The 19,359-nt window shown below is 42.8% G+C and overlaps 1 protein-coding gene across 6 annotated transcripts in view; it reads right to left on the reverse strand.

Moving 5' to 3' along the window:
• The window catches only part of pcbp4 (poly(rC) binding protein 4), a 186,105-nt gene that overhangs the window by 102,582 nt on the left and 64,164 nt on the right, over positions 1-19,359 (reverse strand). For 5 of the 6 annotated variants that reach the window (XM_026166558.1, XM_026166557.1, XM_026166561.1 and 2 more), the window contains one exon: positions 13,101-13,139. The gene's annotated coding sequence lies outside the window, so the exon portion shown is untranslated. Of the gene's footprint in view, positions 1-13,096; positions 13,140-19,359 lie in introns of all 6 variants that reach the window. The other variant, XM_026166559.1, reaches the window with a different exon arrangement.

Genomic DNA, 19,359 nt, shown 5'->3' on the forward strand with positions numbered 1-19,359 from the left:
TAGAGCTGGGCGATAGAACGATAACGATATGTATCGCGATATAACTTTTTCTCGATAGAAAAATTAAACTATCGCGATAGACCTCGCCGCTCTTGTCCTCTTAAAAAAAAAAGAAAAAGAAAAAAAGAACAGCCAATCCAAATTAAGTAGCGCAGAGCCAAACCAATCACAGCCGCAGCGTCACGTCGCGTGACTTGTTACGTACAGCACAAGTGCCAAGCCGCACGTGTATTTGTTTGGGAAGCAGCCAGCCAGCGTACCGCCCGGGTAATGGAGGAAATGAGTGCGCCGGCTAGAAAAATCAACCGAGCGTGACCGAAGGGAAAACAGATGATGGTTCCAATACCGGAGAGATTGTCGAACGGAAGAGCCACAGAAGTTCCGTAGTGTGAAGGTATTTCGGCTATTTCAAGTCTGACAAAAAACAGAGTAGCGTGCACTGTAAATGTGCCGAAAGCAAGTCTGGAAATACAATAAACTGGTTCATGCTCAGGCTACGTCCACACGTACCCGGGTATTTTTGAAAACGCAGATTTTTCTATGCATTTGCACCTTTCGTCCACACGTAAACGGCGTTTTTGGTTACTGGAGATTTTTGAAAACTCCATTTTTGCATTTACCGGACTAGAAAAACGGAGAAAACGCAGCGTCAAAGGTGTGCGCCTTTTTTGACGTCACACTGTGCGCCACGTTATTGTTTCGGTGAAATGAATTTCTACAATACTGTTAATTCTACTCTCTGCAGTGTTTAAATGCTTACATATACACACAGTTACTGTCCGTCCACACATACGACTCGGTTCTGCTTCTATGCCCCAGCTTTGTTTACTTTTTCCCACCGAGGCTTCTAGACTTCTGATTGGCCAACATTTCTGCACGGTTAGGAATCTAGCGCCACCTGCTGCTTTGGCATGTTCATAGCAGCGTTTTCCTTCATTTCTGCCTTTATGTGTGGACGGGATTATTTTTTAAAACGAAAACGGAAAATCTCCGTTTTCAAAAATACCCGTGTACGTGTGGACGTAGCCTCAGTCTCTGACTGGAAGCGCTGATTCGTCATTCGGCTTTTGTCAGACTAAAGTAACTGTTAAAACTGTTTGAAAAGCTCAGCTATACAACAAGGAGAGATCGAGAATTTCCTTTTAGTTCTCAGTTTATTTGATATTGACAAAAGTTAGTCAGTTTTGTCTGTTCTTCTGTAAAACAAACTAAGATTTATTTTTAGAATTAATATTTTGTTTCTAAGTGGAATTGACAATTTAGTCTGTTTTGTTTGTTCTATTTTGAAACTTAAACGCTTTAGCGGCTGCCTTTTGTGTAGTTTGTAATATTTGCCTTTATTTATCTGAAAAAGTCTCATGTTCCTTAAGTACATCTACCCTGTTGAACTTATTATGGGAAATAAATATTTAAATAAAAACAAGCTGCTGATTATTTCACATTTTCCTTGTGAGCAACGGCACATTTAAATCTTACAAATATAGTTATTTGGCTCATATCGTGATAGATATCGTTATCGCCTGAAATGAAAAAAACATATCGTGATATGAAAAAATCTCATATCGCCCAGCTCTACAGGACACCGGAGTAAATTCTGGAGCATCTCACACTTCTGATAATCAGCTGTCTGCTTGACGTTTATTCAGCTGTGTAAAAACTTTAATCTCAGCCAAACCGATTTACTCAGGAACAAATAAAATACTGAAAAATGCCAAACAATAACATTTTAAAGTTATCTAAGTGACTTATATATATTTAACCTGAGTAGTGAAAGACGGCGGTGGGTTTGAAAACGATGTGCCGGGAGTCCGGTGTTCTCACGGCTCTAGTTAGCCTAGCCCCCGGCTAGCTATCGAGCTAGTGGGTAACAGACGTCTCCGAAAACGTCAGAGCGCTTTTGAAAATATGTGGTGTCCTGATAAACTGAGCAGATATTTGAGGTTTACACAGCTACATTCTCGCCTGAAAATATGTTAAACGTTTATTTTGTGACCCAGAAAGAATAATAAGAGTAATATTAAAACTAACTAGCTGCCGCCATTGTTGGAAACTGAGCTGGGCTGCGCTATGAATTCTGGAACACAGCTTCTTCTTCTTCGGGGTTTAACGGCAGCTGGCATCCTTGTACATGCAGTGCTGCCATCTTCTGTTTCAGTCTGTTATTACACTCTTAAATCCTGCTACTTATTCCTGCGTCTTTTGGGATCTTACAAAGCTTCAAACGACGCGTCGACTATTAAATTAGTCGACGACGATTTTGATAGTCTACGTAATCGTGACTAGTCGAATAATCGTGGCAGCCCTAATCCATACTGTACAAGATATTTGACATGAGGCCTCATCTGATGATGAAACAATCATCGATGTGTCCATAGACTGCACAAATGTCCAGATCTATTGTTGAGGAGCTCCACTCCTGGACGTGTGCAGCCTGCAGTGGCTGTTGTGGCCGCCTCTGATGAATACGTCAACCCAGAACATCCCATTCAATAAGTGGCATACTGGGACTAAATGCTGGCCAAGGAGCTGTGTGGATATGCTCCTGATTGAGAAAAGCCTGTTCTCCTCTGGCAGAGTGGAGGCAGGCATTGTTCTGCTGAAACAGCCGCGGGGCGACGTGCTGCTGCAAGAACGGCACAAGTAGCACCTCACCCAGGTGCTGCCGTCCACTCTAATTTCCACCAAAACAATGCAATGACATGGACACGCAAGCCTCAAGCAACAATGTGGAAATGTCTGTACAATTATTAACCAAACCAAACCTTCATGTTACAATTATTAATGAGTTATTACTATTAGTACATCTCCAAAAGTTGATTCAGTTCATCTGGACGTAGTGTTTTGTGTTGTTGTGGTTGTTGATCAATGGTCATGAGAATTTCCGTCCTGATGAACAGAATCAGATTTTGGAGATGTACTTACCTGGATGACTGGATGCATCAAGACGATACTATTAGTACAATTTGAGAGTCGTGCAAATTACATGTTTTACCTGCAAGAAACCAAAATGGGAGAAACCCAAGAAAACGTAGTGTTAGCAGGTTTGTGCTCCGAGTCCTTTCTTACTATGACCAGATCTCAGCTTTTGCCGCCGTTCTCGTGCTCTTTGTTCCAAAGCGTTACTGCTGTATTCAACATTTGAAGAGCCGTCCTGAAGATGAATGCTGGGCAAACATTACAGGAGTCTCTAGAAAACATCAAACATCCACTGCAATCAAGTCTTTACGTAACACAGCTGAATGAACCAACATGGCCACATTAATCATTTAACCTTAAACCTTCAGAAGCTCAGCGTACGAGCTGCCTCCTCGGGTTACCAGCGAGCGACACTTGATGTAGATGGTTGTGCACAGGTAAGTTACGCCAATTCAAGCAACAGAGCGAGACTCAGTTGTGCCTTAAACGAAAATAAAATAATATTGTATTAACCTGAGAGATTGTACAGTAGGCTGTGGGTAATATTTTTACTCCTCAAAGTCTCCAGTGTATTCGCACAAACAAAGAAGAAGCACATTACCGTACAAATCCCGTCTTTTAAAACCAATATCTGTCAGTAAACCTCTGGGAGCCAAAATGTCTGGAAGAAAAATCCATCCAACATTTTGAGGCATTTGAATAACAAACTGTCAGCCGCTCAGTACGAGTGGAAGAATGACGGCAATGTCACACCGAGCATTCATCTGGGAGCCGTGAATATCTGTGTGAGCCAACCAGCAGCCGTCTCGTGCCAGTAGAACCAGTACGATTCAGCCTCTGGAGACTGTGCATTTAAAATCCCATAAAAATTCATCCAGTAGTTACACTGAATGAGACATTCAACCTCCACAAAGACAGACTCCAGCTGCACTGCCACACCTACAACTACGGGAAACATCCAGTTCAGGTTTATTAATATAACCTCAATTCACAACAACAGTCACCACAAGGTGTTTTATACAGAAAGGTAAAGACTGGGACACCAGCAGCGCTTACTCAGGAGAGAGAATAAAGTTAGAATAAAGTTTCCTAGAGAACAGGTTAAAATGTGTCTCCATGCTGAAGAATGGCTACATTTACACGTTTATAAAAGCTGAAGAAAAGAAAATGTTTCCATACAAATTAGGGCTGCTCAATGAATCGAATTATAATCACGATTACGATCTGGGCTTTCAACAATCATTAAAAATGACTGAGCCGATTATTAGCCCCTCGCCCCGTGCTTTCAGGGCGACCGTGGCTCAGGGGGTTGGGAAGCGTATCTGTAACCGGAAGGTCGCTGATTCGATCCCCGGGCTCTCTGTCCTGGTCGTTGTGTCCTTGGGCAAGACACCTACCGCCCTCTGGTGTTGGCCAGAGGGGCCGATGGCGCGATATGGCAGCCTCGCTTCTGTCAGTCTGCGCCAGGGCAGCTGTGGCTACAGCTGTAGCTGCCTCCACCAGTGTGTGAATGTGAGAGTGAATGAATAGTGGCATTGTAAAGCGCTTTGGGTGCCTTGAAAAGCGCTATATAAATCCAATCCATTATTATTATTATTATTTACTCTCGCGCTGCTCCGTGTGGCAAATCAAGCGCACCTCTCTGCATTTCGAATACGTGTCACAACAATTAAGAGGACCCGAGGGAAGCTCGGAAAGCTAAGCAGAAGTTATTTGGAGAGGAGAGTGACTGCCGTTGGTTGAAAAGAGGTAAAACGACTTCAGTGGTGTGGAAACATTATGGGTTTGCGGAGTCAGACGTGGATCAAGTAGACATAGTGTGTAAACTTTGCTGCGGTGTCGTAGCTGCAAATTTATTCAATCATTTATTTCAATCAAAAGTTACTACTTTCAGTGTTTCATTTTATTTTTGTTCAGGCAGCAACTTTTTGATGCAACTGTGCATTGTGTGGCTACACAGCTCGCCTTGATGTTTGGTTATTTGTATGCATAAATATTATGCAGTATTTTGAAGTTCACTAAACATAGATGTTTACATTTTTCATTTATTTTTTATATTGCAAACATTTGCACTGTTATCAGTATTTGTACACTATTTTATATTATTTTTTTACAATCTTTAAAGCCATTATTCAACACATTGTTATTGTTAAATAAATATCGTCAAATAATCGAGATCTCAATTTCAGTGAAAATAATCGTGATTATCATTTTTGCCATAATCGAGCCCTAATACAAATTTAAACCATCGGTGCAACAACGAGTGCCGCCTGTCAACTAAGAAAAGTGTCTCTAAAGCTGGGGTCCCAAACTCGTGGCCCGGGGACAGTACCAGCGGTGGCCCCGGAGACCCCTGCAGTAAAACGTGGACGTAGCTCCCAGCGCTAAAACGTAAAGCTGCATTCTTTCTAATGGCCAGCAGGAGGCGACTCAACTGTCTGGCCTCTGGTTTGGTCTGAGAAAAGAGCTTCACGCTCGCTCATTAGACACCTTCCTGATCAGCTCAGAGACTTGATCGCTCATTTCAAGTCTTACTGAGCACAACATCAAGTTCCTTTTGGTGGCAGAGCAGGTCAGCCACTTATCAGAAGGTCGGTGGTTCGATCCCAGGGTGCGCCCCAGGGTGGCTGTGGTTACAATGTAGCTGCCATCACCAGTGTGTGAATGTGTGTGTGAATGGGTGGATGACTGAATGTAAAGCGCTTTGGGGTCCTTAGGGACCAAGTAAAGCGCTACACAGACCATTTACCATTTTCATTTTGTGAATTTGACCCCTGCTGGAGAGAAAAGGGGCTAAAACAAGGTGGTCACTGGTCCCTCAGTGTCACACCAAACATCAAAGCACCAAAAAAGGCCTAACCGCCAGCTCTCGTGGCTACATCTATCCTTTATACACAGCACGTTTGCCACACATCCACTGCAGCGCTGAACTTGTGGACATCACTTTCAGAGGCGATGTAAGAACACAATTACCCGACAGAGCGAGTCTGACTGCACTCATTTGCTCCAGTGTGAGAATAGAACAGGTAATAGCACAGATAATGCCCACTCGCTACGCACCAGGCTGCCTCACGCTCTGTCCAGGCAGCAGCCTCGCCCGACCACACTGAGCATTTCCAGCAGTGAGAATGTGACTGAAGTGGACCATTTCCTGTTGTGTTTCATGTGAGGAGGGAACATTGAAGAAACTATTCCAACCTGGGTTTTCCAAAACTGCTCAGAGGATATAAAAATAACTCAGTTTGAAGCTCAAACCGTTAAAAAAGCTCAAATGTAATGGAAGCGTGATATTTCTACTGATTTCACGTGTTAATGCTGCAGCTCTGTCACTGTTCATGACGACGACATCGCTCCAGCAGCACCAAAGCTGATGTGTGTGTCGTCAGAAGGAATCGAGCTCCTACTGTGTAACTAAACTTTTCCAGTTTAGCCAAGCCTCAAGCATCTGCAGGATTTTCAGATTTTTCTGGATGGATGGTGTTTCCACTCAGTACGTTTTCCTTTTTTAGCCACAAAATCAAAAATGCATAAAACAAGTGGATGGAAGTTCACCTGGAGGATCTGAGAGAAACAAACACACACACACACACACACACACACACACACACACACACACACACACACACACACACACACACACACACACACACACAGGTCACACAGTGGCAAAGTCAGCAGGAAACGAGCTCATATTGCACAACTGATCCTTCACTTGACCCAGCGACCTCACGCCTCCTCACTGACGCTCCAGGTGATGTCTGAAAATTAAAGCCATGAAGCGAAGGGACCGGACGAATAAAATGTCAGGAATATGTTTAACACAGCAGCCGGGGAAAAAGAGAGTCTCATTTACCATGCATGGGTTATCAAATGCAAAGCTGGAAGTCAAAGTCACACGCTGCACTGGCCTCTCAAAGGCTAATCCCACCCCGCATGTCCCCAGTACGAACTCCAGCTTTAAGTGTACAGAAGTGGAGCAAAGACTTATTATTTCATTTATTGGACTTTTTGGGGTAATTGGAAATCTGTCCAACTTCTAAAAGTGTTTAATCCAAGTCTAATTCAATCCATTCACATTAGTTTATAATAAATAAGTACGTCTGTGAAAGATCACCAGTGGTGAATGTCAAATCTGGCAACGTTTTGGCATTAAAAATAAAACCAGGATGGAAATCTGAAGGATTTCTGAGGCTGTGAAAGCACCGATGACCCAAATCCATCTGATTTCTGCTTCCACGTTTTCTTTATATGCAGACACACAGGCCTTTTTAAGAGTTTGTATTTTACACACTAATTGGCATCTTGGCAGAGAGGACGAATGAGAGCAGGAGAGAAAACAAGCAGTCACGTTGATTTAAGCCAAAGATGGAGAGCGGGGCGGGGAGGCAACGAGCAGAGAGAGATGAAGAGAGATAAAAGTGGCAGAGGGACAGAGAGCGAGGACCGTCAACTCAAAAACGGCAGTGGCACTGATAAAAGCAGAGGGATGGATGGTGGGGCACAAAGAGGAGAGAAGAACAAAGAAGGTGGAGATAGACGAGGAGGAGGAGTCAGACAGACCCAGAAAATTTTGCTCAGGAAAGAAAAGGAAACGGAGACGAGGCCCAGATGATTCCTGATGTTGTTACAGCTCAGTTAGAAATCACCTCCACCCGTGTGTGGGAGCACACATCCACCGAGTCCATGTGGGGCTGACATGTTAAACACATGCTGAATCGGAGCAATTTTAAGTAAAACAAGCTCACCGATTGGACGGTTTTAGTGACATAATCAGCGTCAGAAGTCCAGGACCAGTGTTGATATATTCCATTCTTTACGTGGTTATCTGCTACAAAATGAACCTCCAGGAGTGAAGGATGAAACCAGAAACTGCAGTTCCTCTAACGTCCACTCGAGGCTCCAGCCCTGAGTCAGTCTCCAGATAGACTCAAATGAAAACGGGTATCAGCTTTGCTGATAATTGATCCATAATGCTGAGATTTTTCCTCTTGCTTGCACAGAACCACTTTGGTCCAGTTCTCCGATCAGCACCAGGTTCATCTGTTAGATTTGTGAGCAGCTCGGTGAAATGATCAGAGTGTGTTTTACATTAAACTGTTCAGGTGTGCAAACGGCCACGTTACACCGTGTGTAAACTGACAGATGTTATTTGCATGACTGGCCAAAGGGCAGTGAGACCAGAAGACAGATTCGGCTCCACGCAGCGTTTCCTTCATGTTCAGCAGGATGGCTGCTGCAGGCGCTGAAAACCGAAGTGACACGCAATTCACTCAGTTTGAAGAATCTCCTGCAAAAATGTGTCCACGGAGAAACTTTTAAAGGATTATTTGTATTTGTGGAGGTAATGATAATCAATCACAGCGGCGCATAAAGTTTATGAAGGTGTAATTCACTACAGATGACAGAAAAACTGCAAAAGTTCAGATATGGATGACGTGTTTGGAGGATATAATAATAATGATGTCATCAAATATGCTCACATGACCAAATCACACATTACTCCAAGTCTGCTGCAGGCAAAACAGGAGGAGCATTAAATCTGATGTGTGTACGCAAAAGTTAAATTTACCACATTGTAAAAAAAATAATACTACAATATACTTCAACTAGCAAAAGTAAAAATGCTGCTTCTTCAGTGGCTGAATGCATAATGTCTAATGTTGCAGTTCTAACAGAATTTAAACGCACTCTTCACATTTATCTCATGTATGTAAAACACTCCAGTTTATCTGTACACTTCTGCAGAGTGACTAATAAAGCTGTCAGAAAAATATAGCGCAGCAAAAAGTTCAATAATTCAGCTCGACGTGAAGTTCAGATGTAGAAGAAACAACCGGAACTACTTTATTGGAATCAGCCTGAGTACGTTTAAAATACAAACTATGATGACTCGAGAAACAAACAGATGAGAGATGATGAAAGAGTTCAATACAGGAATTATTCAGAGTAATGCTTGTGATTAATCATCTTAGTCACTAAAACAGGGAAAATAATGTGAACCACAAGCAGTGAACATGCATTTATTAGCTGACTCGGCTGCTGGAAGAAGAAGCAAAACTCTGTTTGGAGCTCGTAATATTGATTCCTGTTGGAAACCACACAAAACAAACAGAGCTGTTTTTAATGTGAAGTACCTGCTCCACTACAAACTACTGGGAATGAATGCTGCTATGTTAGAGCCTAGTGTAGAATATAAACATGTCACCATACTGTACTTAGTTCAGTAATGGAAGGCAAGAGACCACCAACCCATTTTTAACAGCAGGGCCCTGTTTCAGGAAGCCGGTTTAGTGGAAAAACTGAGTAAGTAAACCCTGAGTTAACGAAAACTCTGGGTTTTCAGTTTCACAAAGCGAGTTCAGATGAAGCCTGAGTGAGTCACTATGACGACACACTCCGTGAAGTAAACCTGCCCCCTAGCAGGTTTACTACAACTAACCCTGACTGTCTCCGCCTCTGTGTCGGAAACCTGACTGTAGGAAGTGTCAGACATGGCGTGCTCCTTCCTTGAAGAGCCAGTAGATGTTGAAGCCCAAATTCTCCGCAGAGCTCTCCGCCGGGAGAGAGTGATTAGAGCGCGTTTGGACATTTTATCATTTCCTGATGATTTCCTGTGTGAACGTTACCGTTTCTCAGCACAATCTATAATTTATTTGAATAACATCCTCAGGCCTAATATTGCTCATGTGACACATCGCGGACATGCTCTCAGTTCATTACATATTATTTGTATTGCACTTCGGTTTTTTGCAAACGGGAGCTTTCTGTATAATATTGGTGACGCTGAGCACGTTTCCAAGGCTACCGTCTGTCGGGCAGTCAGGAATGTTACAGTTGCACTGAAACGTCTCCTGTACTCGTTTGTGGTGTTCCCCGGTCACAGACCCACAAGATTCATCAAAGAGGGATGCCACAAAATTGCAGGTATCAGGATGAACGAAACTTAATTCATGATGTGGTGATACTTGAACTACTACTTAAATTGCACATTTATTCTCACGGTTCCCAGGCGTGATTGGCTGTATAGATGGCACTCACATTCCAATCATTGCTCCTTCAGTAAATGAAGGAGACTATGTGAACAGGAAGTCTTTCCACAGCATTAATGTGCAGGTACATAGTTCCCTGTAGCATTTCAAACTAACAAATTATTTCATTATAGTAATGGATGCTAATTTGTGTTCTCTGCACTGTGAAGATCATATGTGATGCTGCCAACATTATCACAAATGTGGAAGCCAAGTGGCCAGGCTCTGTCCATGACTCACAAATATTCCGTGAATGTACACTGAGCACAAAATTTGGACATGGTGAGTTGAGAATACTGTAAAATATATAAAGACCAATTGCTTCAGGGACATTTGAACTGAAGTGTATCCTTCTGTCTTAGGAGAGTTCACTGGCTACTTGCTTGGTGATAGGGGGTATCCATGTTTACCCTATTTGCTTACCCCTTACCCTGACCCTGAACCGGGCCCACAGCAGCGATATAACCTGGCTAATTGCAGGACAAGAGCCAGAGTTGAAATGACTATCGGAATGCTTAAGGCCTGGTTCCAGTGCCTGCAAAGACTCAGGGTCACCCCAGAAAGGGCATGTGACATTATTGTGGCATGTGTGATTCTTCACAACATTGCCACAATTAGAGGGGAACACTGTCCTTCTGAACCAAACATCAGCAGTGATCCAAACCATGAACATCCTGACCCTCCCACGGACATACAAGATGGAAGCGCAGTCAGAGACACCATATGTCACAATCATTTCTTTTGACCCATCACCTCAACATGTTGAAAGAAGAATAAACAGATTTTTTGTTCAACTGGCTTTATTGGTCGCCTGTATTTCCTGTACACAAAGTATTAAAAGATGTAAACCTCATAAAGTGTCTCTGTTGCTTCCTCCTCTGTAACAGCTGTCAATGTTTCTTCATTATTTTCCTGTAGTAAAGAAATTAACAACATTGCTGTTCTACTGTAAACTCATATAATCTGTGGAGTATTACTCACAACTGCATGTTGGTCTGGCTCAACAGGAGGCTGCACCAGATGCAGTACACCACCACCATCAACTGATAGAATATGAGGTTTATACAGGTCACTTATAACTTACAAGGGACCAAATGGCAATTAACAAACATACCAAGCACCTTACACTTCATTGTCATTATGCTCTCAAAGACAACCAAGACTGAGGGAAGGCAAAATCAGTAGGAAAATAACTTCACTACAAAATAATCCATTATGGTAAAGAGTTTATCAAATGAATGAGCAGCACTGCGAAGGTGACTGTGAAGAAAGGATGTATGCACATCATGTATTATTTTGGATTTACCCCCTATGTAGGCACTTGTGTCTTGCGGGGTTATTGACTCAGAGGATGTCCCCGCAGAGATGCCTTCGGCCACAGGGCGCCCACTGTTTTGGCTGAGGGCCAACTGCTCAGCCTCTGTGAGTGGTGGTGGAGGAGGACCCCCACCTGTTTTTCGGGCCTCCGCTTTTTTTCTGTTGGCTATAACGGGCCACATTTGAGCATACAGAGTAAGCAAATATGTACTTGTAATGTGCTCAGATAATTTCAATAAGTGCTTACAGAAAGAAAATTAATGTAGCCTCTAACTGCAATTGATTTACATGGGACAAACAGACCAAGCACTATGGCTCATAATACAATTACACCTTACCTGTTTGGACTATATTTTTATATTTCATTTTTACTTGCTGCCAGGAACGTTTGGGGCCTGTTGGGTTGCACCTGCGCTCACATCACGTCACAAAATAAAATGTATAAAATAACAAATAAAATAACATATGATAAAATAACGTGTTAAATGGGTGGAAATCCCTCGATCAATGTTTAAATTAACACTCACGCATTGACTCTGTCGGCTATGTTTTGCCATGCATGCTCACTTTCTTTCGCAGCTGAGGCTGTGTTACTTTTTTTCCGTGGAATTTGCATGTTATCGGCATATGCTGCCATCAGAATTTCGGCCTCAAGCGCTGTAAAATACATTGACCGCGCCTTCTTTCCCTCCGTCTCCATGGTGACTCGCTTAATCTGTGCTCCGCTTATCAGGGCTTTATGTATCCTCGTGCGCGCGCTTCACTTGGGGTTAAAGCAACTCCGCGTTGACTGAACTACTTGTTATCAGCCTTTCTGAAACCGAATATTCCGAGTTGGACAGTTCGGGGTTACTCAACCCTGCGTATTGTTTTTCACTCTGAGTTTTCTAAACCGGCTTCCTGAAATAGGGCCCAGGAGATTCAATTCAACTTTATTTATACAGCTCCAAATCACAACAACAGTCGCCTCAAGGCGCTATCAATGCTAACCAGCAGCTAGCTAACAACACATTTCTGTATTGATTTTGTTTTTTTAAAACTGGGCATTTGACATGTGCCACAGCATCATATGGTGCTTCTGCATCCGCAATTATTGTCTGTAGTTTACCATCATATACCTGTTAGAGAGTCAACATGTTCACGTAGCATCAACAAGCGCACGACTTCATGAGCTCAGGTATGGCTTCACTGCTGAAATTCACCGACTTCACTTATTAAATACAAAGTGAATATAATGCTCATGAGTCTCGCCTCTCCACAGACTAATTACTAATTCAGTTTCAATTTGATTTCATTACTTTTTACAAATCAAAACAACAGTCACTCCAAGGTGCTTTATATTAGCAGGTAACGACTCTACAATAATACAGAGAAAACACCAACAATCACATGACCCCCTATGAGCTAGCACTTGGCGACAGTGGGAAGGAAAAACTGCCTTTTAACAGGAAGAAACCTCCTGCAAACCTTACTGCACTATCTCAGTAAGGGACGGTGATCTGATATGAACAGCTGAGGCTGAGGGGAGGGAGACGGGACAAAAGACGCGCTGTGCAAGAGAGCCAGAAGCAGACAACAACTGCTCTAACGAATTTACTGACATCGTCAAGAAACAGGATTTAATCTGCAAATATCTGAGCAGCAAAACTGCTGCCATGTTTCTGATCCAACTGCCATCCTCAGACTTACAGGAGTTTCTAGATTCTTCCTCGGTATTCTTCATGTAGACTGCCTCGCTCTGCGTAGCCTCAAACATGCTTCATCTCTTTTTATACAGTAAAATAAAACCGATAAATTTTAACACAACAGCTGAAGCATAGAAAGATTTCACTCACTGACCTGCTGCTCAGATCTGTGGGCGTGGCATTCCTGGAAGACCTGTGGGAACAGAAAAAGATACTCTGATTACCATCTGCTCAAACGAGACCAGATTTAAAGTCAGTACAAACACACTGACCAGCTAGCAGCTAGTTAGCTTAGCTTAGCACTAGCATAGGAAACGAGGGAGGCCAGCTAGCCTCTGAAGCTCACTGACAGCTTTTATTTTAGTGGATTTCTGATGCGTTTCCACTTTCTCTTTAAGAAAATCGTTGCTTTGCTGCATCCATGTTCAAAATCCACTAAAGCTTGTTGGAAAACATTTGTGCTACGAGAGAAATTTACAGATGATGAAGAGAGACGTAGACTTCAGTTTGACCTCATTTTACATTTTTTTAAGTTTCTGGCATGAAGTTAAAAAAAGAATGAATAAAGAAAATGTTACATCTTATTTAAAGGGCATAAAACAGCTGCTGCACGTCTCAGATTGTTAAACTCTTCCTGCTGAGCTGTTTTTCTACAGACACCCACACAACAGACACCGAGCCCACAGACGTCCACATCCAGCTTCATTTATGCAGTTTATTAACAAATTAGTTTGTGAAGCCAGTGAGCCACAGCTGTGGAAGCACACACACACACACACACACACACACATATTTTTGTACTGTAAATATAAAATATTTTTCATATTTTTTGACCTGAAGGAAAAACGTTTGGAGAGAAAGAGAAAAATATAAATAAATGAAAGATTAGAATAAACTTGAACTAACAGTTCTCACCACTAAAACCATTTATTCTGACTGTTGCTTCATTAGTAATGAAAGAAAAGCTCTTTGTGAAACTGCACTGTTACAAAACTGCACCTCTGAATTGCATGCCAGGAAATGCTTTTTTTTGTCTATAATGCTCATTTTGCATCACTTCTGGTGGACGTTTACTGTGGGCGGGGCTCAGACAGCTCCGCCCACCCAGCTTAAAAGGTGTTTTCACTCAATAAAAATGTACTGAGCCACTGACATCACATCATTTACCTTGAACCAAAGTACACAAAGTAAAATGCGAGTTAGGAGCAAACGGCCTGTTTGTTAACTGAAGGTAAGAACAGACAGAAGAAAGGTCTAACTAAGCAAAAAAACTTATTTTATTATTATTAATACTTATTATAATTATATCATTATAGAAATTAACAATAAAAGTAATTAGTGAAAGTAAAAACTACCATAAGCACCCAGAGATAGCAGAACCTTAAAAACGCCTTCATGTCCCTGAGTCAGTTTACAGTTGGAAGCTTTTTGCATATTTGTGTTTTGGGTGCCGGCCTGAACACAAACTGATCTTTATACATGCTGTTTTTTATTATTGTGCTAACCTCATTAGTTGTACCCATCCCGACCTCAGAGACCCTCGGACAGCTCCAAAAGCAGTGTTCAGCGTACCACGGCTTACACTTGGTTCGGTTATTTTTGAGACAGTAACGATGCACCAGCATCTATTTCTGTCATAACCGCCGGTGTTCTGTTTTGGTGAAATATTCTGCACCTCGTGTCTTTGAATCTATGACCGAGAAACCGAGTGAGAGGCTTGAATACATCATTACCAGGCAGCATCATGGCAGACTCGCTGCAGGTCTTTAGCTGAGTTCTAAAGGGCAGGATATTGGAAACTGTGTCAAACCACATGCGAGTCGAGACCTTTATGCAAAGTTAAATTCATTAAGAACGTCTGAACAGGTCCTAACAGGGCTGAGTCCTTGTGACAGACAGACTGAGTCCTATATACGGACATCCAGTCCTCAGAGGGTCGGAAGAAAAAGGTACAAAGATCAGGAGGAACAAAATCCCTGAGGAAATGTCAAAGGGACGATTCATGAGTGGAAGAATCGTTCCACCCACCGGTCACTCTGCTACAAACATGAACACACACACACCGACATCGTCCCATGCAGCAAACTCAAAGCGTGCACTGTTAATAAGGAGGAATGTCACCTCTGGAGTACCATGGGCACAGATATTCTATTTCATTAATCGCTTGTACAGTCATAGTGCTAGACGCACTCCTTTAGACCAGAACAAATCAAACTGTTTTGACAATTTTTTTTACTTTGTTACTTATAAGAAACCAAAAACCCTGAAAAGCTGAACTCCAGGCAGCTGAGTGTATCTGAGACGTGAGGCAGTCTCACTAATGTTTTGCATGCACAGCTACCATCACTCTGAAGCCTGCAGTCACACAAATGTAAAAACTAGAGTAGATTTGGATTTCTAAACTTTGTTCCAGCTACCAGCTACCATTTTACTGTCACACAGACCGTGTTCACACTCAGTCCTTATAGACCGGAGAGATGATTTTAAAGCACAAATGCTTCCAGTGCTCTTATTTTATCCAGTGAAAGAACAAATCAAAACCTGCAATTTCCAAACCTCTGGTCAAACCTCGTGCACTCAGAATAAAGTCAATCACAACTTTTAGCCATTATCAACTCGAGGTTCTCCTCCACAAAGCAACAGCTGCTAACGAATGCAGACAGATTGCTTCTGAGCCCAAAGCAAAGAGCTTTTCATGCCGTGACATTCACACAAACTCCAGGGAGGAACAACTCGAACGGAATTTATGTTTGTGTGTGTGTGTGTGTGTGTGTGTGTGTGTGTGTGTGTGTGTGTGTGTGTGTGTGTGTGTGTGTGTGTGTGTGTGTGTGTGAGTGAGCTGTAAAGGCGGTCTAAGGCGGGGCGCGTGTCTGATGTCAGAGAGGACACTCAGCTGTTTAACACTGTGACAACTGCAGGGGGAGAGATGACCAGACTAAAAGACGACAGAGGCTGAAGGAACAAAGTATCCTGGAATCCCAGGACTCTGCTGTATGGCTGCTATGGGCATGATCCACCGCTCATTGTGTGTGTGTCTGTGTGTGTGTTCGTTCTTTTTAAGCCCTCTATGCCCTTTTTCAGACTTGTGCTGGTGTGAGGATCCTGACCCGTACCACACACACACACACACACACGCTGATTCTACACGTCTATATTTCAGTGTCAAAAATCAGGCCCCATTAGAGGAGAATGGAGGGAGTCTAATTAGGCAGCGAGTTCTCAAAAGCTCGGTGTTCACGTTCCTGTAACACGAAAGCAAAGACTGGACAGAGAGAGGCACTCACTGGGTTTTTGGGCGACTTCACGCTGACTGTTCTCCGGTAAAAACCACCACCCTCCAAGTTTCTTTCACAAATTGTACATTTGCTCGTTTTGTTTCCTTTTACCACAGAAACAAACTCACCACCACCCACTTGTGTCAAAGAACACACACCCTTCATCCTGAACCCAGCAGGAGGGCCTTTCATGAATAAAGGTTATTAGAGTCAGCTATATTAAGCTAAAACCAAGTGTGAAAAAACGCTTTACTGAAAAATATTAGAGGAAAAAGTAACAATAAAATGAAATTTTCTCATGTTTATTTCAATTTTTGTCAGTTTAATCTGAGACATGGAGGCACTAAAACCCGGCCCTGGTCCCTATCAGGAGCTCACACCAACACTGAAACTGAGCTTTAACATGAACCTGCTCAGAGCTCTCGACCGCCAATCGAGGCGGTGAATGCGGCGGCGACGGGGAGACGTTTTTTTTCTAAAAGGTTTATTAAAAACTGTTGTTTAAGAGCTAAGAGCTCATCAGTGACTTCTTAAGTCACATTTACCAATTTTACAGCTTCACAGACCAAATATGAAGCTCATAAATTCTACCTACACCAGGTAAAGATACTGTAGTTTAACACTGGTCATATTTGCACAGCGTGACTCAATAAAAACATTCATATTTCATGCACTGATCTACAATAAAGATTGATTGTGTTTATAAACTGAAAACACAATCAACCCCCCCCCCCCGAGCCTGGTTCTACTGGAGGTTTCTTCCTGTTAAAAGGAAGTTTTTCCTTGTGAACGAATGTTTTGTTGTAATTTGAAAAGAGAACAACATCAGCTCAGAAAGAAGGCGGAGTCCACGCAGTTTGCACTGTTACGAGAAACATGTCTTTTAAGGAGAAGCTTGTCATCTGATGGAGAATCCTTCCAACAGACGATCGTGGCTCAAGAGTTGGGAGGTCGCCTTGTAATCGGAAGGTTGCCGGTTCGACTCAAACAACTTTTGGAGATTGACACTTCCACTCCTGGAGTCGAACATTTTATTAAAATATTTGCTTTATTAACTTTGCCACATGCCTGACATCTCTGCATTAAACCAATTCAAAGCAGATATGTATCCCTGCTCCTATAAAGCCCTGCTGGTAGGAGGTAACAACAAAAAGAAGAGAAAGGAAAATAGCACGTGGGGAGGTGAAAACTGCCATTAAACTGGCCAATTACCCACAGCTAATGTGTGATCACATTTTCTCCGTCCAGTTTGTTTGTGGCTCATTTCACAGACCCAGAAACAAACAGGCAGATTGAGTGTCTGCACACAGGTGTCCTAATGACACCTCAATCTGAAAGCTTACTCTGGGAGCTTGTTTTGCAGCTGGTTTTGTACAAACTTGTTGCAGATTCCTTCTTTTAATAACACCACAGTCCTAGCGGTGCCATGAAACCTGTTTACCCCTGAAAACGTCCCCAAAGCAGGAGGAATAAACACAAATGCAGTTTCAGGGTCACAGAAGTGGACCGAGTGTCAATCAGAGCGCGAAGATCGGTCGTCATCGGCACGTTTTAAACACCAAACCAAACAACAGCAAAGCTCCCAAATCCAGCTCCCTTCATCTCCCTGTTTGTCTTTCTCAGGAAATAAAAATATTAACTAACGGTAAATATTTACTCAACACTTTCAAGGTTAACGAAGCAGAAAAAAGGAGCATCTTTGTAATCGGATGTAAAAAGAAGCTGCCGACAGAGAAAACACGTGGAGGCTTCCAGAAAAACAAATGAACGATGCTTCGCCTGCATAATGAGACAAGTATTAGGGTGTCAGCTAAATACGTGCCCACATTAAATGAGTGTTCGGCTGCGTCTGATAAGAATAATATCCACAGAAAGCTTTCTGATCACTAACAAGGGCCGGCTGGTAATAAAAATCTACCTTTTTAATTCTACTGCTATTAAAACACTCATCACAGCCGGAGCCCAGAAATAATGAAGCATATTGTTTAAGGGCACTTAGTAACAAGTGGAGCTGCTTCTACCCACCCAAAAAAGGACACGCAGTCACAGCACGAGTCCTGCACTCAAGCAGCATTTCTATAGATGTCTGCTTTATCTGCACGACACAGACCTGCCGTTTCCCTCCGAGCCACAGTGCACGCACACCGAGCCATGCAGGTTTCTCTTTTATGAAGACTTTCACAAACGTAGACGGTTTAATTCCAGCAAACATCCAGAAACTAATAAGAAACGAGGGTGAACAAAGTTTACCAAGTATAAAGCAGCGTCACAGAAAAAAGCATCACCTACATCCATCAGCTGGTCGTCTGCTCGTTAACACAAATTTGTAACCAGACTTGGTCAAGAAAACCTGCAAAGTTCAGATTGGGATTCAGAATAAGGAAGGAAGATGATTTAAGTGGCTGAATGTGGCCTGGCTGTTGGTCTGAGTGTTTCAGGAGGGTCAGAGCAGGCCCCGTGGTACCAGCTGAGCGTCCTACCTACCCTACACAGCCTACTCAGTCTAGTACTGATGCTGGCCACGTCCATCCCTCCAGGACCACAGTGTCACCTTTGAGCTGTGGTGGATGGAGAGATTCTCGTCATGCAGCAGCTGTGCAATGCTATCATCCCAACATGGACCAAAATCTCTGAGGAGGTTCCCAGCACCTAGGACGCGTCTGTTTTATAATCATCACTCATGACTCAACAATCATGATCGTGTGAACCAATCACAAGTGACATGAGACTGAAACATGAGTAATGACTCCTCTGTGACGTGACGATGCGACTAAGCAGGGTTTAGGTTATAAAAGGTGCGTCATTGAAGTTCAAGAACATTCATCTATGAATATTACAGCAGAGACGGAGCGCAGACAGAACCTCTCGTGATCCCAGACTGGCTCCGGAATGCCGGGATCTGGACTCTGATCAGGACTCTGTGGGGATCATATCGTCTATTTCAGGACTCGCTAGAAATAGTTCTTTACGACCGGCCGACATGCCGCAGGATAAATCTGGAACAATCAGACACCTCCTTGATAGTGTTGTATGTAAAAAGAATCTATAAATTTAAAGAGCCTCATTACTCAAAGCTTTGCACAGGACTGTATAATTACTGGAGGGTGGAGGAGTTCACTTCTCAACAGCTCCCTAAAG

The sequence above is a fragment of the Astatotilapia calliptera genome, chromosome 5 (genome assembly GCF_900246225.1).
Source record: "Astatotilapia calliptera chromosome 5, fAstCal1.2, whole genome shotgun sequence".
NCBI lineage: Eukaryota > Metazoa > Chordata > Actinopteri > Cichliformes > Cichlidae > Astatotilapia > Astatotilapia calliptera.